Raw genomic sequence first — 27,840 nt, 5'->3', positions numbered from 1 at the left:
AAAACCTAACCCTACTCAAATAATTTAAATCTACACTAAAAAATTACAATTACAATTAACGGCTAGATTTAGAGTTTTGCGGCCAAAGGGGTGCGTTAGCTACGCGTGTTTTTTTTTCCCCCGCACCTTTTAAATAACGCTGGTATTTAGAGTTCTCTGAAGGGCTGCGTTAGGCTCCAAAAAGGGAGCGTAAAGGCATATTTACCGCCACTTCAACTCTCAATACCAGCGTTGCTTACGGTAGCGGCCAGCTGGAAAAACGTGCTCATGCACGATTCCCCCATAGGAAACAAAGGGGCAGTTTGAGCTGAAAAAAAACAGCGTTCAGCTCCTAACGCAGCCCCATTGTTTCCTAGGGGGAAACACTTCCTAAGTCTGCACCTAACACCCTAACATGAACCCCGAGTCTAAAAACCCCTAACCTTACACTTATTAACCCCTAATCTGCCGCCCCGGCTGTCGCTGACCCCTGCATATTATTATTAACCCCTAATCTGCCGCTCTGGACACCGCCTCAACCTACATTATACCTATGTACCCCTAATCTGCTGCCCCTAACACCGCCGACCCCTATATTATATTTATTAACCCATAATCTGCCTTCCCAACGTCGCCGCTACCTTACCTACACTTAACCCCTAATCTGCCGACCGGACCTCGCCGCCACTATAATAAATGTATTAACCCCTAAACCGCCTCACTCCCGCCTCGCAAACCCTATAATAAATAGTATTAACCCCTAATCTGCCCTCCCTAACATCGCCGACACCTAACTTCAAGTATTAACCCCTAATCTGCCGACCGGACCTCACCGCCACTCTAATAAATGTATTAACCCCTAAAGCTAAGTCTAACCCTAACCCTAACACCCCCCTAACTTAAATATAATTTTAATCTAACGAAATAAATTATTTCTTATTAGATAAATGAATCCTATTTAAAGCTAAATACTTACCTGTAAAATAAACCCTAATATAGCTACAATATAACGAATAATTATATTGTATCTATTTTAGGATTTATATTTATTTTACTGGCAACTTTGTATTTATTTTAACTAGGTACAATAGCTATTAAATAGTTATTAACTATATAATAGCTACCTAGTTAAAATAATTACAAAATTACCCACCACCCACATACCTCTAATCTAACCCAAACCCCCATTAAAAAACCTAACACTAAGCCCCTGAAGATCTCCCTACCTTGTCTTCAACCAGTCGGGTATCACCGATCCAGAAGAGGGTCCGAAGTCTTCATCCTATCCGGCCAGAAGAGGTCCTCCAGAGGGTCTGAAGTCTTCATCCAGGCGGCATCTTCTATCTTCTTCCATCCGGAGCGGAGCGGGTCCATCTTGAAGCAGCCGACGTGGAGACATCCTTCCTCACCGACGGACTAACGACGAATGAAGGTTCCTTTAAATGACGTCATCCAAGATGGCGTCCCTCAAATTCCGATTGGCTGATAGGATTCTATCAGCCAATCGGAATTAAGGTAGGAAAAATCTGATTGGCTGATTGAATCAGCCAATCGGATTCAAGTTCAATCGGATTGGCTGATTGCATCAGCCAATCAGATTGAGCTCGCATTCTATTGGCTGATTGGAACTGATTGGCCAATAGAATGCAAGCTCAATCTGATTGGCTGATCCAATCAGCCAATCGGATTGAATCAGCCAATCAGATTTTTCCTACCTTAATTCTGATTGGCTGATTGGATGAAAGCTCAATCCTATTGGCTGATTTCAACAGTCAATAGAATTTTTTCAACCTTAATTCCGATTCTATCAGCCAATCGGAATCTAAGGGACACCATCTTGGATGACGTCATTTAAAGGAACCTTCATTCGTCGGTAGTCGTCGGAAGGAAGAGGATGCTCTGCGTCGGATGTCTTGAAGATGGAGCCGCTCTGTGCCGGATGGATGAAGATAGAAGATGCCATCTGGGTGAAAACTTCTGCGGGCTTGGATGAAGACTTCGGCCGCTTCGTTGAGGACTTCTCCCGGCTTCTTAGAGGATGGATGTTGGATCTTCAAAACTGTAAGTAAATCTTCTGGGCTTAGTGTTAGGATTTTTTAAGGGTGTATTGGGTGAGTTTTAGTTTTAGATTAGGACTTGGGCCTGCAATAGAGTTAAATGCCCTTTTAAGGGCAATGCCCATCCAAATGCCCTTTTCAGGGCAATGGGGAGCTTAGGTTTTTTTTAGATAGTATTTTATTTGGGGGGTTGTTTGTGTGGGTGGTAGGTTTTACTGTTGGGGTGTGTTTGTATTTTTTTTTTTACAGGTAAAAGAGCTGATTTCTTTGGGGCAATGCCCCGCAAAAGGCCCTTTTAAGGGCTATTGGTAGTTTAGTTTAGGCTAGGTTTTTTTTTATTTTGGGGGTCTTTTTTTATTTTGATAGGGCTATTAGATTAGGTGTAATTAGTTTAAATATCTTTTAATTTGTTTTTTATTTTCTGTAATTTAGTGTTTGTTTTTTTGTGCTTTAGATAATTGTATATAATTTAGTTAATTGTATTTAATTTAGGTAATTTATTTAATTATAGTGTAGTGTTAGGTGTTATTGTAACTTAGGTTAGGTTTTATTTTACAGGTACTTTTGTATTTATTTTAGCTAGGTAGTTATTAAATAGTTAATAACTATTTTCTAACTAGTCTACCTAGTTAAAATAAATAGAAACTTGCCTGTAAAATAAAAATAAACCCTAAGCTTGATACAATGTAACTATTAGTTATATTGTAGCTAGCTTAGGGTTTATTTTACAGGTAAGTATTTCGTTTTAAATACTGAAATAATTTAGGTAATGATAGTAATTTTATTTAGATTTATTTAAATTATATTTAAGTTAGGGGGTGTTAGGGTTAGACTTAGGTTTAGGGGTTAATAAATCTAATATACTGGCGGCGACATTGGGGATGGCAGATTAGGGGTTAATAAGTATAATGTAGGTGGCGGCAGTGTAGGGGGGGCAGATTAGGGGTTAATAACATAATGTAGGTGGCGGCAGTGTAGGGGGCGGCAGATTAGGGGTTAATAACATAATGTAGGTGGCGGTGGGCTCCGGTAGCGGCAGGATAGGGGTTAATAGGTTTATTAGAGTGGCTGTGGGCTCCGGGAGCGACTGTTTAGGGTTTAATAGCTTTATTTAGTTGCGGCGGGGTCCATGAGCAGCGGAATAGGGGTAAAACAGTGTAGTATAGTGTGGGTGTTTAGTGACAGTATACCAATAAAGCTGGGAAAAAGCCGAAGAGCTCATCGCCCTGTACTTGGTGCACGGCTTTTTGACAGCTTTTTTGGTAACTTTGGAGAGCATATTCAGGTCCGTGGCGGCGATGTTAGGCGAGCGTATTGGTGCCGTCAAATGCAAGTAAGTTGACGGCTTGATAAGTAGGCCTCTTAGGGGCCGATTTATTAACGGTCTGTCCGACATGATCCGCTCAGTGCATCATGTCCGACAGATATCGCTGAATGCATACGCTGTCTGCATTTAACATTGCACAAGCCGTTCTTGTGAACTGCTTGTGCAATGCCGCCCCCCTGCAGATTTGCCGCTAGCAGGGAGTGTCAATCAGCCCGATCGTATAGGATCGGGCGGATTGATGTCCGCAGCCTGGAGGCAGCAAACCAGTTAAGGAGCAGCGGTCTTAAGACCACCGCTTCTTAACTTATGTTTCCGGCGAGCCTGAAGGCTTGCGCGGGAACATGGGGATTAGGTGCCATTCGGCCCTTGATAATTTGGCCCCATAGTGCAATACTATCACTGTCCTGTTATAACTGCATAAAGAATATTACGTGCTTCTGAGCTCTGCACCCAGCTCTAAGTATAGACAGTGTTTGTTATAGATGTATTTTATGAGCACAGGACCAAAAGGCTCATCGAGTAGCATGTTCCATATAACATTTATTAAAAACAACTATTGTACAATGTATAGAAGCATAAAACTGATGTCACATAGTAGGATAACAGTGTTCCTTCACATACCTCTACAGGCTTATAGAGGCTTCCTGGAACACAACATGTGAGACCTCCAGATAGCACCTGTCTCCCGATTCTATCATGTCAGCAATGACGCAAATTTAGTCATTACCAGAAGATACACGTACCTTAAGGTAATGGATGGGAAAATGTTCATTATTCCATACAAAAATAATTAATCAATATTGCTTAAAGGGACAGTCAAGTATAAATTAAACTTTCATTATTCAGATAGGACTTTTAATTTTAATTGACTTTCCAATTTACTTTTATCATCAAATTTGCTTTTTTCTCTTGGTATTCTTAGTTTAAACTAAACATAGGTAGGCTCATATGCTAATTTCTAAGCCTTTGAGGGCTGTCTCTTATCACATGCTTTTTAAATCTCTTTTCAACACAAAGAGACAGAAAGTACACGTGGGCTATATAGATAACACTGTGTTCAGGCACAGAAAGTTATTTAAGATCTAGCACAATACAATGCTAAATTTAAGACAATAGATCAGTGATTTTCAACATTTTTTTTGCCATGGCACAATTTTTTACATTAAAAAATCCTGCGGCACACCACCATCCCAAAATTTTACAAAATCACACATTGTAGCCTAATACAGCATACACTATACATCATAATGATTGTCTGTGAATGAATGTCAATATGTCATGGTTGTAAATTATGCCTGCCTGTCTGCCTGATGAGCTTGTCACATCAAAACAAGCAAAATTTTAAAAATATGTCACACTGTTCTCAGTCTGCCGCGGCACACCTGAGGATCTCTCACGGCACACTAGTGTGCCACGGCACACTGGTTGAAAAACACTGCTATAGATAATAAACAGTCACAGTCATGTGATCAGGGGGCTGGAAGAAGGTTCCTAGATACAAGGTAATCACAAAGGTAAAAAGTACATTAATATAACTGTGTTGGTTATGCAAAACTGGGGAATAAGTAATAAAGGGATTATCTATCTTTTAAAACAATAACAATTCTATGGTTGACTGTCCTTTTAATAGAGAACATATATACAGTACACAGTATAGATACGTAGTTTTCAGTATATCAGGATTTACGTTTATTTAGTTGATAGCACATGTTTAGCACATGTATCCTTTTAATAGAAATGTCTTTAAGGACAGTTAGACATGTATTTTACTCTGTACTGATTTCATTTTGCTTTTACACTGTCTGTTCCCACACAGCATCTTATCTAGCAAGTGAGGGGGGAGTGTGGTTGAGTTCTCTGTGAGAGATTCATATATTTTGGGAAAGCCTGTTTAAAAGTAAAATCTTACAAGAATGGGCTGTATCCTGCATTCCAGGGGAAGATAGTGTTGGATACCGAGAGGCCCATTAGCCTTGAAGAATTTTAGTACACTTTTAAACATGCCTACTTAAATATAGCAAGTTTAATTAGGAAAAATTTGGTTCGGGAGACTAGAGAGTGCATTGGGTTCCATTTTGTATACATCTAATTTGGGGAATTGCTGCTGAAACATATAATTGAGACTATGACAATGAGATCACTCCAAGCTGCTGTACTGTGAATTGGCTTTGCTATTGTACGCTGAAATCCATACTCAAAGCTAAGTATTTATTGATTGTGTTTTAATTTGCAACATTGTGTTACATTGCTTAATGTAATATAATTGTATTGATTGCCACTGAAACTGAAACTATTTGCTGCCTAATGTAATTACATTTAATATCATAATAAGACACTGCTATTATTTCACTGTATTTTTCCCTTTCCTAGTGCTAAATCACAAACTTTGTTGTGGTGCACAAGTAGTGCTGAAAACCAGACAAAACACATCATTTTGAGCGTCTTTGTACATCAACTCTCCCCTTAACAAAAGCTTTGTCCCAATCTTATGCATTTTTAATCAGAACTGATCCAATAACACTACCTTCATATGTTCTACAATGGCAAAAAGAGTTACCATTGGCTATCAATAATTCCAATTTGAATCAGATATTTAGAGATACAGTGAAATCAGCTTATTCAACACAATTTTTTGAAAACAAATCTAAAATTGCTTTCAAGATGGTGTCTGATGCTGCAAAGAGTGAAATATATCTTCCTAGCTACAGATAAATGCTGGCATAGGTGTACAAATACAGGATCCTTGTATCAAATCTGGTTGGAATGTCCATTTATACAGGTGTTTTGGATAGAAGTAAAATTGATAAGATTTTTAATTGTAATTTAGATCCATTAATATTCCTTTTCAGACAATCTTTATGTAAATGTATGGTCAGTTGTGCTAAACAGTTGATATCTGCTTTATGGAAGTTGACTAAAATTCCCTAGAAGCTAGATTGGTTTCAAAAGATTGATACCACCTTATCTCTAGTTGATTGAAATCAAATTTCTATGGGAATCCTATACACATTTTGTTAGATTAGAATAATTTAGTTATAATTGTGCCACCTAATGCTCAGGGTTAGGAAGTTTGAGGGTAGTGTCATTGAAAATTACTTGATTAAACTGAGCCTTTCTGGAGGTGAGTCTGGCATTATTCTGCCCACTGAGGATTTGCCAAGCGGGAGTTGGATATTCTGTAGCTTCTTCAGACACATTTTCAAAGCCTTAAATTGCAGCTTTGTAAAGCATTTGGCACACTCTGAGAGTGTACAAATGCCAGCAGAAGATCACCATGTAGACTGGGGTCCCAAATACCATATGGAGCGTAGCGACAAAGAGAGGATTTAGGAACATCAGCAGTGTTGGAGACCTCTGATTCCAATCTTCTGACTGCCATCATACCTCCTTTTTAAAAAATCTGTCCTCCAGATTCAGGTTTATATTTAGCTCTAGACAGAGATTTATCAAGGGATATTAAAGAGGACTATGCATCTAAAGTGGAAGACAGCACAGAGGAGGGAAATCTACGGCACCCTAGCTATGAGTGGGGACTGGAAAAGTCTCAAGTGAGTTATGTTCAAGTCAAGGAGACATTTGTCACAGCCCTTACACTACCCCTTTATTACTGTGAGAATGGAATCTCTGTTTCTGGATTACAAGGGGACCGAGACATTTTCGTAGTCAAGATTATGACACGTCCATACTTATTCCTAGACTTTTAACTTTATCTTGTTATATACATTATATAACAGATATCTTAAGTTGGACATAGTTGCTGTGGTCCTCCTCTGTCTACATAAATATAGTATATAAATACTCAACACACAGAAAACCTGGCACTCTCTAGCAAGCATAGAGTAAGATTTAAAAGTAAAAATGGGAGAGTTGGTTGCATTTGGCACCAAACGATAAAAAAGCCCAGTACCTTGTCAAGGTCTTTCCCCTCCTGGGAACCTAAACAAGCAGCCACACAATGCATGTTTTAAAAAACAAACAAACTGAGAAATAAACCAGGGTGCCACTGGCCTTTGTAATTTCCCAAAGCACATACAAAACACAGTAATTAACTGCACTCTCAGACTGGACTGGTTACTCATCCCAAGTCACTGTAAAAAACACAGCCCTGAATACTTACAGACAGCTGTACAGTTTCCAGCAATCCAGGCAGTGACTGCCTGTGCATTATATGTGAATATGTTATGTACATATAGTATAAGCATGCAATTATCTGTTGTAAGACTACCCAGCACTTACTTTGCCAGTGTGTTCTGCCCACCCCCAGCATTTTTCAGCATCGGACTGATCTGTTTTTTACGACACTCTGCAGATTCTCTGTGAACTCTCCCAACCTCTGTCCTGTCCCCCTTATTTCCAAGATATTAATGAACAAATTCTATAATATTGATCAGTATTGCTTCAGACCTGAGGAAGAAATAAATCTCAAAAGCTTGTCTTTTACTATGTATTGTTAGTCCAATAAAAAAGGTATTACTGCATACTGCAATACTCTTGATATTTTCATATATATATATATATATATATATATAAATATAGCAAAGAAGCACTCACTGAACTTACTCCAACTGTGACAAAAGTTTAATGCAAAATAGTGACGTTTCGGGACAGCAACAGTCCCTTCCTCTGACCAGTTAACAATGTGAGAAAACAGCCCTTAAATAGGCTCCAAATTACCCTCCCCACATGATTGACCAATCACGGCCAAAAAGATTCAACACACCCCTCTTAGTGACCAATAGCAATCAACAATAGAAAGCCAAATGTGCATATCGTGAAAAATGTGTATAACAAACAATCATAAGTACAGTTTAAAATAGGACCCTGAATCGTCAATACAAAGGGGCAATCTCACTCCAATCAAGTGCAGAGATAGGCAAGAAAACATTAAAAGTAAAAGTGCGAGTAAAACAACAAAATTGGAGATCGTAATTCCACCAATCAGAAATGACCTAACACTCATAGCTCAACACGTCATCGCTGTGTAATCATAACAAACGCCTCCCTGTCACTAGGGACGCACGCATCTCCAAAATTGAACTAAAGTATTCACACTGAGCCACATCAAACACTCACTCAGAACGCTACACAGACAAGACTTCTTGAACTGTGTTAAAACATAATAACCAATTCAATGATCGGTCTTCATCTCTGTCGGCAAAAGCCCTCACAACATAATATCTCACAAAAAACAAAAAAGGATCTATAAATATATCAAATCTGATATATATAGCAGTGACCCAAAAGAATCCCATAGAAATCATAAATCATCTAGTCTCGATTAGCTAACACAACTAGTGCCGCACACTATAACCCTATGGAGGCATTATCCCTCATCACTAAGCTAAACAAAGTGGCGAGGATCATCCAATTGGGGACAAGTCCGCCCACAACTAGGTGTGTCGTAGTGCCGCAATGTTTTAATAGGTTATCGGCAACTCAATAGAGATAATAGGCACTCCCACCACCAGCCTTAATTCCAGCCTTAGCTATATAATATGTATAACGGTGTTATTTCACCAAACAAAGGCTCCGATTCTTAAAGGTTTATCCACATCCAGTCTTCATAGGTAGCTCATCAGAAATAGACGTGTGTTGCTCCAAAAACATACCAAATGGAAACCATGCAAAATCACCTCAAAACACAATCCACATAAAAAAAATTCTAAAATCAGCAGTCAGTATTGACCTAACTCACAAAAATAACGATATCCAAAATATTAAATAAACATAAAAGATAAAATCTATACTCCTATTGATAAGTGTTACTCAGACAAAATAACCATAGTAAAAAATCAAGATAAAAAATCAAGGTAAAAAAAGTAAAAAAATCAAAATCACAAACAAAGAAAATCAACGCTCCCTATCTTACAGCATTTGCCTAACTAATGACATCCCAAGCCCTTACTATAGTAGCTGTGGCGAGCCACCCAAACAGTGTATTATGAAATTAATAAAAATAAATCATAAATCATATAACCACAAAGTATAATTCCATAACAAAACAATGTTGAAAACCAGATCATATTGCCAAACAGAGGGGAAGAAATGTCCATCAAACCCTGCCCATAGCGCTGAACCGAATATGGAGTAAAAGAAGCCCCCGATCGACCATACTAGGTATCCAAAACATGATAAAAAATAGTGATCAAGTGAATAAATTAAAAATTAATAATTAATAAAAACTGAGGCCTAGATTTGGAGTTCGGCGGTAGCCGTCAAAACCAGCGTTAGAGGCTCCTAACGCTGGTTTTGGCCGCCCGCTGGTATTTGGAGTCAGTGATTAAAGGGTCTAACGCTCACTTTTCAGCCGCGACTTTTCCATACCGCAGATCCCCCTACGCCATTTGCGTATCCTATCTTTTCAATGGGATCTTTCTAACGCTGGTATTTAGAGTCGTTTCTGAAGTGAGCGTTAGAGCTCTAACGACAAGATTCCAGCCGCCTGAAAATAGCAGGAGTTAAGAGCTTTCTGGCTAACGCCGGTTCATAAAGCTCTTAACTACTGTACCCTAAAGTACACTAACACCCATAAACTACCTATGTACCCCTAAACCGAGCTCCCCCCACATCGCCGCCACTCGATTAAAATTTTTAACCCCTAATCTGCCGACCGCAAAGCGCCGCCACCTACGTTATCCCTATGTACCCCTAATCTGCTACCCCTAACACCGCCGACCCCTATATTATATTTATTAACCCCTAATCTGCCCCCCTCAACGTCGCCGACACCTGCCTACACTTATTAACCCCTAATCTGCCGAGCGGACCTGAGCGCTACTATAATAAAGTTATTAACCCCTAACCCGCCTCACTAACCCTATCATAAATAGTATTAACCCCTAATCTGCCCTCCCTAACATCGCCAACACCTAACTTCAATTATTAACCCCTAATCTGACGACCGGAGCTCACCGCTATTTTAATAAATTGATTAACCCCTAAAGCTAAGTCTAACCCTAACACTAACACCCCCCTAAGTTAAATATAATTTAAATCTAACGAAATAAATTAACTCTTATTAAATAACTTATTCCTATTTAAAGCTAAATACTTACCTGTAAAATAAATCCTAATATAGCCAAAATATAAATTATAATTATATTATAGCTATTTTAGGATTAATATTTATTTTACAGGCAACTTTGTAATTATTTTAACCAGGTACAATAGCTATTAAATAGTTAAGAACTATTTAATAGTTACCTAGTTAAAATAATAACAAATTTACCTGTAAAATAAATCCTAACCTAAGATATAATTAAACCTAACACTACCCTATCAATAAATTAATTAAATAAACTACCTACAATTACCTACAATTAACCTAGCACTACACTATCAATAAATTAATTAAACACAATTGCTACAAATAAATACAATTAAATAAACTAGCTAAAGTACAAAAAATAAAAAAGAACTAAGTTACAAAAAATAATAAAATATTTACAAACATAAGAAAAATATTACAACAATTTTAAACTAATTACACCTACTCTAAGCCCCCTAATAAAATAACAAAGCCCCCCAAAATAAAAAATTCCCTACCCTATTCTAAATTAAAAAAGTTACAAGCTCTTTTACCTTACCAGCCCTGAACAGGGCCCTTTGCGGGGCATGCCCCAAGGATTTCAGCTCTTTTGCCTGTAAAAAAAAACATACCATACCCCCCCCCAACATTACAACCCACCACCCACATACCCCTAATCTAACCCAAACCCCCCTTAAATAAACCTAACACTAAGCCCCTGAAGATCTTCCTACCTTGTCTTCACCATACCAGGTTCACCGATCCGTCCTGGCTCCAACATCTTCATCCAACCCAAGCGGGGGTTGGCGATCCATCATCCGGTGCTGAAGAGGTCCAGAAGAGGCTCCAAAGTCTTCCTCCTATCCGGCAAGAAGAGGACATCCGGACCGGCAAACATCTTCTCCAAGCGGCATCTTCAATCTTCTTCCATCCGGTGCGGAGCGGGTCCATCTTGAAGCAGGCGACGCGGATCCATCCTCTTCTTCCGTTGTCTCCCGACGAATGACGGTTCCTTTAAGGGACGTCATCCAAGATGGCGTCCCTCGAATTCCGATTGGCTGATAGGATTCTATCAGCCAATCGGAATTAAGGTAGGAATTTTCTGATTGGCTGATGGAATCAGCCAATCAGAATCAAGTTCAATCCGATTGGCTGATCCAATCAGCCAATCAGATTGAGCTCGCATTCTATTGGCTGTTCCGATCAGCCAATAGAATGCGAGCTCAATCTGATTGGCTGATTGGATCAGCCAATCGGATTGAACTTGATTCTGATTGGCTGATTCCATCAGCCAATCAGAAAATTCCTACCTTAATTCCGATTGGCTGATAGAATCCTATCAGCCAATCGGAATTCGAGGGACGCCATCTTGGATGACGTCCCTTAAAGGAACCGTCATTCGTCGGGAGACAACGGAAGAAGAGGATGGATCAGCGTCGCCTGCTTCAAGATGGACCCGCTCCGCACCGGATGGAAGAAGATTGAAGATGCCGCTTGGAGAAGATGTTTGCCGGTCCGGATGTCCTCTTCTTGCCGGATAGGAGGAAGACTTTGGAGCCTCTTCTGGACCTCTTCAGCACCGGATGATGGATCGCCAACCCCCGCTTGGGTTGGATGAAGATGTTGGAGCCAGGACGGATCGGTGAACCTGGTATGGTGAAGACAAGGTAGGAAGATCTTCAGGGGCTTAGTGTTAGGTTTATTTAAGGGGGGTTTGGGTTAGATTAGGGGTATGTGGGTGGTGGGTTGTAATGTTGGGGGGGGGTATGGTATGTTTTTTTTTACAGGCAAAAGAGCTGAAATCCTTGGGGCATGCCCCGCAAAGGGCCCTGTTCAGGGCTGGTAAGGTAAAAGAGCTTGTAACTTTTTTAATTTAGAATAGGGTAGGGAATTTTTTATTTTGGGGGGCTTTGTTATTTTATTAGGGGGCTTAGAGTAGGTGTAATTAGTTTAAAATTGTTGTAATATTTTTCTTATGTTTGTAAATATTTTATTATTTTTTGTAACTTAGTTCTTTTTTATTTTTTGTACTTTAGCTAGTTTATTTAATTGTATTTATTTGTAGCAATTGTGTTTAATTAATTTATTGATAGTGTAGTGTTAGGTTAATTGTAGGTAATTGTAGGTAGTTTATTTAATTAATTTATTGATAGGGTAGTGTTAGGTTTAATTATATCTTAGGTTAGGATTTATTTTACAGGTAAATTTGTTATTATTTTAACTAGGTAACTATTAAATAGTTCTTAACTATTTAATAGCTATTGTACCTGGTTAAAATAATTACAAAGTTGCCTGTAAAATAAATATTAATCCTAAAATAGCTATAATATAATTATAATTTATATTGTAGCTATATTAGGATTTATTTTACAGGTAAGTATTTAGCTTTAAATAGGAATCATTTATTTAATAAGAGTTAATTTATTTCGTTAGATGTAAATTATATTTAACTTAGGGGGGTGTTAGTATTAGGGTTAGACTTAGCTTTAGGGGTTAATACATTTATTATAGTAGCGGTGAGGTCCGCTCGGCAGATTAGGAGTTAATAAGTGTAGGCAGGTGTCGGCGACGTTGAGGGGGGCAGATTAGGGGTTAATAAATATAATATAGGGGTCGGCGATGTTAGGGCAGCAGATTAGGGGTACATAGGGATAACGTAGGTTGCGGCGGTTTACGGAGCGGCAGATTAGGGGTTAAAAAAAATATGCAGGGGTCAGCGATAGCGGGGGCGGCAGATTAGGGGTTAATAAGTGTAAGGTTAGGGGTGTTTAGACTCGGGGTACATGTTAGGGTGTTAGGTGCAGACGTAGGAAGTGTTTCCCTATAGGAAACAATGGGGCTGCGTTAGGAGCTGAACGCTGCTTTTTTGCAGGTGTTAGGTTTTTTTTCAGCTCAAACAGCCCCATTGTTTCCTATGGGAGAATCGTGCACGAGCACGTTTTTGAGGCCGGCCGCGTCCGTAAGCAACTCTGGTATCGAGAGTTGCATTTGCGGTAAAAATGCTCTACGCTCCTTTTTTGGAGCCTAACGCAGCATTTGATTAAACTCTCGATACCAGAGTTAAATTTATGGTGCGGCCAGAAAAAAGCCCGCGGAGCGTTAACAGCCCTTTTACCGCCGAACTCCAAATCTAGGCCAAAGTTTTGCACAAAATAGAACTGACTTCAACCCATGTATTAATCACAGGTATAAGAGGATACCTCAATTAGGACAGAGATGATCAACTACTAAACAATATAATATGCAACATCCTAGCTCAAAAATGTCTTAAGGTTACAATAAGATCACCATGTGATAGAATAACTCACTAAGAGATGGATCATGTACTCACAAAGAAAAAGAAAAAGAAAGAGAAGAAAAAGAAAGAGAGTGAGAAAAAAGAGAATAAGAAAAAGAAAGAAAAAGAAGTAAAAAAGGGGGGGGAGGTGAGGGAGGGGGGGATAGCAGAAAGGGAGAGGAGAACCCCATAGAGAGGGGGGATGGATCATGAACTCTCATATAAGGTAGGGCAACAAGCACCCCACTAGTGGATCATGGACCCCCAAAGGTCATAGATAACATTGCCATCCTATCTCCTCCCCTTTGTGGGATTGGCACATGGTCGATCAGTCTAAATCTCAGATCATTAACTGAGTGTCCTGCCTCCAAAAAATGTCTTGCCACCGGCTGGTCTGCCTTTCCGTTTCTTATGGCCAAACGGATACTTGACCTATGATTGGCCATCTTTTTCTTTTTCTGCTTTTTTCTTGTTTTCTTTTCTCTTTTCTTTTTATTTGTGAGTACATGATCCATCTCTTAGTGAGTTATTCTATCACATTATTCTCTATTGAGTTGCCGATAACCTATTAAAACATTGCGGCACTACGACACCTAGTTGTGTGCGGACTTGTCCCCGATTGGATGATCCTCGCCACTTTGTTTACCTTAGTGATGAGGGATAATGCCTCCATAGGGTGATAGTGTGCGGCACTAGTTGTGTTAGCTAAACGAGACTAGATGATTTATGATTTCTATGGGATTCTTTTGGGTCACTGCTATATATATCAGATTTGATATATTTATAGATCCTTTTTTGGTTTTTGTGAGATATTATGTTGTGAGGGCTTTTGCCGACAGAGATGAAGACCGATCATTGAATTGGTTATTATGTTTTAACACAGTTCAAGAAGTCTTGTCTGTGTAGCGTTCTGAGTGAGTGTTTGATGTGGCTCAGTGTGAATACTTTTGTTCAATTTTGGAGATGCGTGCGTCCCTAGTGACAGGGGGGCGTTTGTTATGATTACACAGCGATGACGTGTTGAGCTATGAGTGCTAGGTCATTTCTGATTGGTGGAATTACGATCTCCAATTTTGTTTTTTTACTCACACTTTTACTTTTAATGTTTTCTTGCCTATCTCTGCACTTGATTGGAGTGAGATTGTCCTTTCGTATTGACGATTCAGGGTCCTATTTTAAACTGTACTTATGATTGTTTGTTATACACATTTTTCACGATATGCACATTTGGCTTTCTATTGTTGATTGCTATTAGTCACTAAGAGGGGTGTGTTGAATCTTTTTGGCCGTGATTGGTCAATCATGTGGGGAGGGTAATTTGGAGCCTATTTAAGGGCTGTTTTCTCACATTGTTAACTGGTCAGAGGAAGGGACTGTTGCTGTCCCGAAACGTCACTATTTTGCATTAAACTTTTGTCACAGTTGGAGTAAGTTCAGTGAGTGCTTCTTTGCTATATTTCTACCATTACCTTCACAGCACCCTGACAAGTTGCAAGAGTTGGTGAGTATGCACTTACACCAATCTTTGGAAATATATATATATATATATATATATATATATATACACACAGTATCTCACAAAAGTGAGTGCACCCCTCACATTTTTGTAAATATTTTATTATATCTTTTCATGTGACAACAATGAATAAATGTAAAGTAGTTAGTGTACAGCCTGTATAACAGTGTAAATTTACTTTCCCCTCAAAATAACTCAACACACAGCCATTAATGTCTAAACCGTTGGCAACAAAAGTGAGTACACCCCTAAGTGGAAATGTCCAAATTGGGCCCAAAGTGTCAATATTTTGTGTGGCCACCATTCTTTTCCAGCACTGTCTTAACCCTTTTGGGCATGGAGTTCACCAGAGCTTCAAAGGTTGCCACTTTAGTCCTCTTCCACTCCTCCATGACGACATCACAAAGCTGGTGGATGTTAGAGACCTTGCGCTCCCCCACCTTCCATTTGAGGATGCCCCACAAATGCTAAATAGGGTTTAGGTCTGGAGACATGATTGTCCAGTCCATCACCTTTACCCTCAGCTTCTTTAGCAAGGCAGTGGTCATCTTGGAGGTGTGTTTGAGGTCGTTATCATGTTGGAATACAGCCCTGCGGCCCAGTCTCCGAAGGGAGGGATCATGCTCTGCTTCAGTATTTCACAGTACATGTTGGCATTCATGGTTCCCTCAATGAACTGTAGCTCCCCAGTGCCGACAGCACTCGTGCAGGCCCAGACCATGACACTTCCACCACCATGCTTAACTGTAGGCAAGACACACTTGTCTTTGTACTCCTCACCTGGTTGCCGCCACACACACTTGACACCATCTGAACCAAATAAGTTTATCTTTGTTTCTTTAGATCACAGGACATGGTTCCAGTAATCCATGTCCTTAGTCTGCTTGTCTTCAGCAAACTGTTTGCGTGCTTTCTTGTGCATCATCTTTAGAAGAGGCTTCTTTCTGGGATGACAGCCATGCAGGCTAATTTGATGTAGTGTGCGGCGTATGGTCTGAGCACTGACAGGCTGAGCCCCCACCCCTTCAAACTCTGCAGCAATGCTGGCAGCACTTATACATCTATTTCCCAAAGACAACCTCTGGATATGACACTGAGCATGTGCACTCAACTTCTTTGGTCGACTATGGCAAGGCCTGTTCGGAGTGGAACCTGTCCTGTGAAACCGCTGTATGGGCTTGCCCACCATGCTGCAGTTCAGTTTCAGGGTCTTGGCAATCTTCTTATAGCCTAGGCCCTCTTTATGTAGAGAAACAATTCTTTTTTTCAGATCTTTAGAGAGTTCTTTGCCATGAGGTGCCATGTTAAACTTCCAGTGAAGAGAGTGTCAGAGCGATAACTCCAAATTTAACACACCTGCTCCACATTCACACCTGAGACCTTGTGACACTAACATGTCACATGACACCGGAGAAGGAAAATGGCTAATTGGGCCCAATTTGGACATTTCTACTTAGGGGTGTACTCACTTTTGTTGCCAACAGTTTAGACAATAATTGCTGTGTGTTGAGTTATTTTGAGGAGACAGCAAATTTACACTGTTATAAAGGCTGTACACTCACTACTTACATTATAGCAAAGTGTCCTTTCTTCAGTGTTGTCACATGAAAATATATAATAAAATATTTACAAAAATGTGAGGGGTGTACTCACTTTTGTGAGATACTGTATATATAATTTTTTTTTTACCTGTTCACAAAAAAAATATTCTCTTGGTGCCTGCCCTTTATGTAGGAGGAGGATGGCTGATAGTGGATTTGACATCCTCAATGTGTAAACCGTTTTGTGGTAAAGGGATTTTTTGTCAAAACTAGGGCTCAATTTATTAAACTGTGTATACAGCTTTGGAGGCCCTTTGCCTCATCAGACCGCTGCTCCGATCTTTTATGCCAGCTCTTAGCTGTCGGATTAAAATCATCCCAAACACGTTCGCCCAGGGTGATTGACAGCCCCTACTCAAGAGCTATTGGGCTAGAGTGAGCAGTGTTAAATATGGGCTTTTTGTGATTCCAGGAGGACAGGTTCTCAGAAGTGAACCTTGTCCATCCAGGCTTTATTAAATGAGCCCTAGTCTGTAGTCCTCTTATGACTGGTGGTGCTTATGCTTAACATACCTCTCATGTTTAGTTATTGGGAAATAATGAAAAATTTGTTCCTCATGGGCCTCTTGTTTCTTGTATCTTTTTAAACAATAAAAATTTTCAAGTAGACTGTCCCTTTCAATAGGTGACAAGATTTCCAAGACCCCAATTCAGGACAACTCAGACCCAAATTCGGGATACCTCGATAAGGGCTATATTATGAGTAGTGCGCTAACAGTTACAAGCAAGCAAAAAGGGGAATATCACAGGTGTTGGCTCGTGGGGTTTAGTGCTCATATTACAAGTTGAAAGTAAATGCAAATGTGTGAGCGCAATAGCGATTTACACTAAAATTATTATCAAAAATACTTTACAAAGTATAGTTACACTAATAATAGCACTATCTAATACAAAATATATTTTTTTTTTAAATTGCACAAAAAAGTTTTAAGGGCTCAAAGATATAAGGTCTCAGGTGTTAGAGGAAAAAAAGCAGGCAAAGGACTTTAACATAGAGATACATATATATATATATATATATATATATATATATATATATATATACATGTCTAGAGATTTATACGTAGATTTATACGTATACATAGCTTTTCAAGCTATGTATATATATATATATATATATATATATATATATATATATATATATATAATATTAGTGAATGTGACTGCACTACTGTTAAGTCAAACACTCAGCTAATGTGCTCGTGCCCGGGATAGGGTCTAGTCACCTTACCCTGTAATTAAATAATAAAAAGAATCCCAGCATCTGAATCTTAGAATATTTTAATACTTTAATCGGTCAGTACAGCTTCTTTAGTTTAAACAGCCAAAGATACGGAAAATAGTGTTCATCTACTCTTCTTCACACAAACCCCATCCTCCATGTACAGAACCGCTTAAAAGTATAAGCTTAATATTCACATTCAATCTATTCAAACATAATCAAACCAAAAAAGCAAAAATTGGTACACAAAAATATATATTGCCCCCAATGCGTCCCAAGGGGGAATGACCAGCAACACCTGCCAATAAAAAAATTAAGAAAAAATACACGGCCTCAGTTGTTTAAAGGTGTTTCTATTATTCAGTAATAATGTCTCATAATGATCTCTTGAAACAACGTAACTCTTATTTGTATCCAATAGAATACTGTCCCAATTTATCTCAGGGAAAACGCTCCTGTGTTCGGAGAAAGTCCCAATTTGTCAGTGGGTAAACACTCCTGTGTTCAAATGTTTAGCACATTATTATCATCTCCATATTCTTAGTAAGATATAGTGCCGAGCAACAATCTCGTAAAGGGATATCCTACTGACTTTGAGAAATACAGATTGTAGTTTTACAGATTGTAATTTGTTTTATTACATATGTAGTCATTGAATTTAGACTAGATAGCTTTTTGGTTCCCCTTTACAATTAAGACTTGGGTGGCGTATCCGTCTATAATGATGGATCTGCTGACTGAGCTAATATTCACATATTTAGTGTTTAAAACTAAAATACAGTTGTCAGAGGCATACACAAGATATAGGCTAGTTTTCTAGAACACGTATGTATGAGGGTTGTGTATGGGTTAATCCAATCAGGACTTAGCATTTGGCCTTTAAATAAGCACCCTGTGAAGACATACCAGTACACTCCTTGACAAAGGGCGGAGTCCCAAAATGCGCGTCGGAGTTGTGTGATGCCATCACCTGCACCATCCTGTGTTGGTAAAGCTGCACATTAGAACCTGCTATACGGATCATATTGACAGTGAGGTAGGAGACCGGAGACCGGAGGGTCCTGTAAACCTCTATTTCCACACACGATTGCGGTAAGTCTCACGTTTGCACTTTGCACCACGGGATACAAGTTAAGACCCAGGTAACACTGATACACGTATGACATGCATTGGAGTTCTGTAGGGAGAACTGTGGGAGCTACATTATCATTGGTTGATACTTTGTGCACTGTGAGTGAAGATTTCTCTGTGTGAGGTTGGGACTGCACATTTCGATTATTAACTATGTCACATTCCTTGATAAAAATAGCAGGTTACATGTATGAGCGGATATGAGACACAGGGGCCTCAGTATATAACTATACATAAACAAGGGAAGACTGCTTGTGAACTTTTAAAGCTTAACGGATACTACAATCTGCATTTCTCAAAGTCAGTAGGATATCCCTTTACGAGATTGTAGCTGGGCACTATATCTTACTAAGAATATGGAGATGATGATAATGTGCTAAACATTTGAACACAGGAGTGTTTACCCACAGACGAATTGGGACTTTATCCGAACACAGGAGCGTTTTCCCTGAGATAAATTGGGACAGTATTCTATTGGATACAAATAAGAGTTACGTTGTTTCAAGAGATCATTATGAGACATTATTACTGAATAATAGAAACACCTTTAAGCAAATGAGGCCGTGTATTTTTTCTTATTTTTTCTTAATTTTTTTATTGGCAGGTGTTGCTGATCATTCCCCCTTGGGACGCCTTGGGGGCAATATATATTTTTGTGTACCAATTTTTGCTTTTTGGTTTGATTATGTTTGAATAGATTTAAAGTGAATATTAAGATTATACTTTTAAGTGGTTCTGTACATGGAGGGTGGGGTTTGTGTGAAGAAGAGTAGATGAACACTATTTTCCGTATCTTTGGCTGTTTAAAATAAAGAAGCTGTACTGACCGATTAAAGTATTAAAATATTCTAAGACTCAGATGCTGGGATTCTTTTTAATATATATATATATATATATATATATATATATATATATATATATATATATATATATATATATATATATATAGTACATATATATTGATGTATTTATATGTCTATACAGTATATGTATTTACAGACATATGAACACATAAATACAAATGTATAGATAGATAGATAGATAGATAGATAAATAGATAGATAGATAGATATATAAGTGCATTGGAATCCTTTGCAGTTAAATAGATGAAAGCATGTAAAAACATTTCAATTGTTCTGCACATAGCAGAATATGTTCTATGTATTTTTAAATAGATATTCCTATGAATAAATAGAACATATTCTGCTATGTGAAGAACATTGGAATGTGAAATAGCGCACTTGAGAATATGCTATCGTGCTTGCATGCGAGTAGGGTTTTTTCCAGTTTTTTTGCTCGATTGACTTCTACGGGGGAATACGTTAACGCAATCATGATATTAAAGTTCGGCTTTTTGTGCATATTGGGTTAACGCGCAAGCAAAAACATTTTACTTTCAACTTGTAATAGGAGTGCTGTCTGAAGTGTGCAAAAAGCTTACTTTTAGCAGAGTTAGCACGAGAGAGGGAGCGTTAAATACTGCTCAACTTGTAATCTGGCCTTAATGTTGAGAAGGTGATAAAAAGCTGTTGATCATGTTTAATTCAGAGACGTGAAAATAGTGTACCAACAATGAAAGCCAGTAATAAAAACTATTGCTAAGACAAAACATCCTTACTGTAAAATAAAGATAAAGAAGATCAGCAGTGACCTAAAGATTTCCAACTCAACTCTTCCCAATAAAGGGTCTTACTATTTTATGGCTTTGATTTGAGATAGAGGCACAGATTTACAAGTATCTAATAGGTTAGGAAACACCAACCATGTGCATTTTTAAGATGAAACATTAAATAATTTTTTCCCTTTATACATTTTTTAACTTTTTTCACCCAGAGAGGCTGGAGTGGCTCACCATACTTAAAGGGACAGTAAACTCAAAATGAAACTAATGATTCAGGTAGATCACGTAATTTTAAACAACTTTCCAATATACTTCTATTATTTAATTTGCTTTGTTCGCTTGGTATCCTTTGTTAAAAAGAATACCTAGGTAGCCTCAGGAGCAGAAATGAACTACTGGGAGCTAGTTGTTGATTGGTGGCTGCACATAAATGCCTCTTGTAATTTGCTGACCTGATGTGTACAGCAAGCTCCTGGTTGTACATTTGTTCTTCTTTAACAAAGAATATAAAGACAATTAAGCATATTTGATAATAGAAGTAAAATTTAATTATGAAAGAAATGTTTGGGTTTTATGTCCCTTTAAGTAAAGATGACTTTTCCCTGAGCCTGCAGCATTCTGCACAGTAATTGGTTTACTTAAAGCACAAGTGATTTTACAGCTATATTTGACTACAACAAAAGAAAGCAGGAACAAGGATTCTATTAGACTTTTCAAGAGGTGTATGTCTGAACTGCTCTTGATTTCCAAATCCATCTAAATTGTGCTAACAAAACAACAATGTTGAATGATTTAAAAAAAACATGTCTTCTGAATGCAGTGCCTAATTGCTTGTATATGCTATGGGGCCGATTTATCAACTTGCGGGCGGACATGATTCGCTGTAGCATTGATAAATGCCAACATTGATAAATGTCGACAGCATCTTATGACCGCTGCTTCTTAACTTAAATTTCCGGCAAGCCGGAAACTTCGGGCATAGATTGCAGCATCTGCTGCTTGATAAATCTACCCCTATAAGTTTAATGTCCCTTTAAAGTGAGGGATCGTCTGCCCCACTGGGTTAGAAGGGGTTTTAGGTATGGGCCCTTTTATAGCTTAACCTCTAAAAATAAGGGTCAAGACATTTCTAAATCAAGGGGGGAAATAGCTCCCTATCCCCCCCCCCACCACTCATCTGGTTGATGCCCATAGCTGCACTACTGCATATAGTATAGCTCGATGGTACTGCAGCATAAGATTGAAAGGATTTCCTGATATAAGTATGATTTTCTGAATTAATAGAATAATTGGATAGTAATGTTTAAACTATATTATTTTACATGAGTATTTAAAACAAGTTATACATTTTCACTGCTATGTCCTGCGGCTATCGATGCTGATTGGATCATCAGCAGTATCCTCTTGGAACCAGCAGTTATTTGCAGTCCCTTGTGGTACTTTAACTACCACAAGGTTCAACCACTTTGAGGGAGTTGAACATATAATGCCTGATATTCAAAAGCTCGCCGGCATGGAGAGAAATGATGCAAAATCTTTGGGATTTTTTTAAAACCTTATATTGTAATGTAGGAGTCTCTCCTTCACCTACAAAACCTTGCATTGTGAGATAAATATATTTCAAGTGTTTATAACATTTTTTTAGGGACCTCTCCATACTGACGAGATGTCTTAGATCATCTGACCTGGGGGATGAACTTTTGAATATCAGGCCCATAGTATTGCAGTGTCTCCAGTTATAAAATGACATGCTTTAACAAATTAGGGCATGATTTTTTTTTTACTATAATGGCTCTTTATTATTACAATTATTTTATTTTAGAGAAATAACAATACATAGGGGCCTATCTATCAAGCTCCGAAAGGAGCTTGACGGCCCGTGTTTCTGGCGAGTCTTCAGACTCCCCAGAAACAGCAGTTATGAAGCAGCGGTCACAAAGACCGCTGCTCCATAACCTGTCCGCCTGCTCTGAGCAGGCGGACAGACATCGCCGGAAATCAACCCGATCAAGTACGATCGGGTTGATTGACACCCCCTGCTGGCGGCCCATTGGCCGCGAGTCTGCAGGGGGCGGCGTTGCACCAGCAGCTCTTGTGAGCTGCTGGTGTAATGCTGAATACGGAGAGCGTATTGCTCTCCGTATTCAGCGAGGTCTGGCGGACCTGATCCGCACTGTCGGATCAGGTCCGCCAGACCTTGTTAAATAGAGGCCACAGTCTGTTGTCTGTTTTTGACATTATCAAATGTATTTCTCCTCTCCTATAAAATGTTGGTACCTTTTTACACATTTATGCTAAATACAGTGTTACACTTACTGGCAATTCTTAATAACTGACAAGAGAACAATGATAGAGAATGTTTGTATTACACTTAAGTGCAAATAAAGAATGTGCTTTTTATACTGTTCTATAAAGACTTGACTGACAGTATTGAAAGCAAGGATGTTAGCAGATTAACACTAGCACTGACCATGTCAATAACTGATACAATGATAAGTGTGCAAAGAAAGTCATTGTAGATTAGGTAGATTACATTGACACATTCTGGCAGATTCCTGGCTAAACTCAATTCTAAACAGGTAGAATTGTACATAAGTGCAGGTAAAACAGAGTGACAGCATGACAGAAGGAACGACAGTTCAATGAATGGATGAGCATCTGATGCAATAAAAGGGCATAAAGTAGAAACAAGTGTTATTTAAAAATCTGTTATTTAAATATCTTTAAGAAAAATACAGTACCGACCCTGGGCATAGGTGAATTATTTGGTCGCACACATTAGTTAAAAATCTTAGATAAGGATAAAATTTGTTTTAAGAAATTATTTTGAACAATGTATAAGACTAGGGAAATTTATAAAACTTAAAATAAATGAATATTATTTTTTAAATAGTTGAACTTATAAAAATTGTATATTATTATTTTTTTCATCATACTACTTAAAAAAAGCACTCTTTTCCATAAAATTAACTGAATGATAAGACATTTCTGTTGTGTTGCTATAGAATGACATATTAGCCAAGATGTAAAGTCAGCAGGTTGCATTTCAGAATTAGAAAATCCTCAATTTTTCAGAGCTAAATTGCATAAAAATGGGGCAAAATGAATAATACAAATATATTGTTAATTTCCTTCATTAATCATAATGAAACATGTTTATATAAAAATCTCGAAGTATTCACTGTCCCTTTAAAGTCCTTTAGGACAAGGCCTAGGAAATACCTGATTAGTGAGATTAAAAGCACACTTTATACATATGGAATGGCTTAGCTGCATGCTACCTTGTGTCCCAAGCTCCACATATTTTTTAAGTGGCTTGAAGACCTTCCACCAAGCAGTTCCCAGTAGTAGAAAAGGGTATGGTAATTTGCAAATGCCTTCCTGGGCCAGGCTAAAGTAAAGTTCTGAATATGTAACATACTTTGCTCCTGCACTTTACTGCAAACATGTGATGCCCCTTTCACGTCTGGACCTTAGGGAAATCTTCAGAGCCCTATTACACCCAGACAAAATGTGCACAAAAAGGAATAGTGCACCATATATGATAGAGGAACTTGGGGATAGGGGTTGAAATAGAACAAAGTGACTTTTTCTATCCTCCCCATAAAGGGCTAGATTCTGGGGCCTATCTATCAAGCTGTCAACCGCAAATACACCGGAATTCCGCAGCGTAATTGTTGCGAGCTTGATCCGACCTAGTTATCAAAGCCTACAGACCGGCAAATGTTGAAATTTGTGACGTAACATACAATCTGCCGGTCTAAATCCAACGCAGATCGATGCTTACATCATTACAGATGTTCCGAATACACATTCTGCTCTATTTGACACTTTTTCCAAGTTATCGCTGCTATTCCGGCCCAGCGTACCTGGTTTTCAATCCGCCACCCTGGAGGCCACGGATGCCATAGAAATCAATGGGAGTCTTAAAGCACCGAAAGCTCATGTTCTATGCTGCCAGATATCCCATTGATTTCTATGGTTGAAAACAAGTTACGTTTACACCAGGGACGTGCACTCATAAGAGGCAGGGGAGGCAGTGCCTACCCTGCCATATATGGCCAAAGCTTAATTAAATTTTAATTAAAAAAAAAGTCCAAAAAAAAATATTTTCCCCCCATGTAATGCTATGGAGAGGCAGGTACAGGAACGCTTCTCTCCATTGCAGTACATGGGTCAAAGGAAAAGTTGTGCTGCAGCGCCACCTGTGTTCTGTCAATATATTAGCAGCAAAAAATGGGACCAATAGGAGGCACCCCTCTTGATGCCTCCTAGCAAGTGAAGGATATATAGATTAATCAGAAGGAGGATGCAGTGAGCAGGGCCATGTGATACAACTGGAAGCTGAGGTAACCTAAGAACATATGACACCAAGCAGTAGAGTAAAGTAGTATTCTACATCTCTTGTGATTCACAAATTGTGTTCAGATACAGCTCATTAACAGGGGGACAGTAAGTGAGCATAACCCAATACTGACAGGAAGTCAAAGGGTCAATTCAAATGTATATCCATAATTTAAAACCCAGAGTTTGAAGTTAAGTGTGCAGTGTCCACATTATTTAAATAAAGTTTTTGACATTGAATATTGCTAAGCCTCCCTTTTCATGGTTATTTGATTTAATTAGGTACAAACTCCATATATGTTATGTCTGTTCAGTCAGAGGATGCAGTATCTATTTTTATTTTTCTCTGTGTCTCCATTTATTTAAAGACTGTTGTTAACTTGTAATTCACAAATCAATTGAAAGCTGTTGCATTGTGTTTTTAATATGTGCTGCTTTTATACAAGTTTATATTAATAAAAAGGAGATAATGAGTCATTTAAAAAATATATGTAATTATTGCAGTTAAATGTTTTTAGAAATAATGCCACTGGAAAGTAACTGGTTAAACACATAGTCAAAGGGAGACATTTAAAATTAAACTTTCATGATTGAGGTAGAGCATGCTATTTTAATAGACTTTTCTAGTTATTTATATTTTGAGAATTAGCATCAACTGTTACTGGATCCATCCATGTCAGCAAATCAAATTAGTTTTTGAAAGGAACATGAAAGTCATAATTACATTTCCATCATTCAGATAGAAATTGCACACAAAAAAAATAAACTTTCTATTTTACTTTAATTATTATTTGGTGTCCTTTGTTGAAGAGCATACCTTAATGGGATGTGCATGTGCGTTTCTTGAACACCATATTGCAGCAGCTGTTTTGACAGTATTGATAACTTGTCCTTTGTGTAAAATTTGTATGGTAAATTATTTCTATTTTTACAATACAGTAGTGAGTAGAGAAGAGATTGTGTATCATTCTAATTGCTTAGTAACTGGCACTGTGCCACAGAATTGTGTGAATGTGTATGTGAGCAGAATGTGTGTGGGTGTCAGTGAGCAGAGTATGTGTGCTTTATTCTCCAGGTAAACAATACATTTCCGACGAGCTGGTGCTTTAGGGCAGTGTTTCTCAACAATGGTCCTCAAGTACCCCCAACAGGCCAGGTTTTCATTATAGCTGAATCAGTGCACAGGTGAAGTAATCAGCTGATCAGTAACTTAGTGGTTACTAACTTGCTCTCACCCATCACCTGATTATGTCACCTGTGCACTGGTTCAGCTATCATTTAAGCCTGCCCTGTTGGGGGTACTTGTGGCCCTCTGTACATGTGTTTCTCCGTCGTATCATACCTAGTGCCTCACCAGCCTCTGACCTCACCAGGGCCGGACTGGGACCAAAAAGAGGCCCGGGCATTTTAGGGCAAAGAGGCCCCCCCCCACACCATTTCTTATTTAACCGTATATCAAACATGGAAAGTATAAAACTTGTGTGACAAAAACATTTAAAATTTCCAACACCTTATAATCACTGTATTTTGGTTTGTATGAAAATATAAATATAAAAAAAACACAACAAAACCAACATAAAGTCCTATTGTTTAATGAAAAACACATTTAAACTACTCATTTGTAACACAAGGTGCATTCAATAAACTCTAAGCATTTAGTGCACATAACTATTAAAACAAGTGTTTTTGTTATTTAACAGAAGACAAGAACAAGTGAGAACTGAGAACTGCTGCTGACACTCTGATAGTGAAACATAGCAGACTCAGAATCTATAAAACTGGTTGTAGCTAGCTAGCCTTATTCAATACAATAAACAGAGATGATCAACAATGATCATCCAAGGAAGCAATAAGCAATTGAATAATTACTGACTCAGAATCTATAAAACTGGTCGCAGCTAGTCTAATTCAACAAAATAAAGTTTATTTCATTGAATTAGGCTAGGTACAACTGTTTTTACAGATTCTGAGTCTGTCATCAATTACACAAAGTATATGTCACATCACACAGATATATGGCACAAGTATATGTCACATTAGTCACATAACACACAGATATATGGCACAAAGTATGTCACACATTATAACACACAGATTTAGGGCTCAACATATATTGTCACATAACACACAGCAAAATTCCACAAAATGCATGTCACATAATAACACACAGATATATGGCACAATTGCACAAAGTATATTTCACATAACACGCACACACACACACACACACATATATATATATATATAGCACAATTGCACAAAGCATATGTCACATAACACACACATATATATATATATATATAGGGAGACTAGAGAGAAATGCACTCACAGGAACGAACAACCAGCTCAATATCATTGTTAGCCTGTTCTATGGCGATTCACCACCTGGGTGCAACTTCTTTTAGCCCAGTAATGCTTTTCAAAGAGTAGAATTCTCCTGTAGTATATAAGTCTGACCCCGCCCATTAGGGCCAGTCCAGCGCCGAAATACCAGGCAACTCCTCTCTGAACAAGGAACACAGCAACCCCAGACGATCGTTTCGGCCTTCATTGGGCCTCGTCAGTGAGGTCACATAACACACACATATATATATAGCACAATTACACATAGTATATGTCACATAACACACACACACATATATATATATATATATATATATATGTATATATAGCACAATTTCACAAAGTATATATCACATAACACACACATATATATATATAGCACAATTGCACAAAGT

This window comes from Bombina bombina, chromosome 2 (assembly GCF_027579735.1).
Source record: "Bombina bombina isolate aBomBom1 chromosome 2, aBomBom1.pri, whole genome shotgun sequence".
Taxonomy (NCBI): domain Eukaryota; kingdom Metazoa; phylum Chordata; class Amphibia; order Anura; family Bombinatoridae; genus Bombina; species Bombina bombina.
This window is presented reverse-complemented; position numbering follows the sequence as displayed.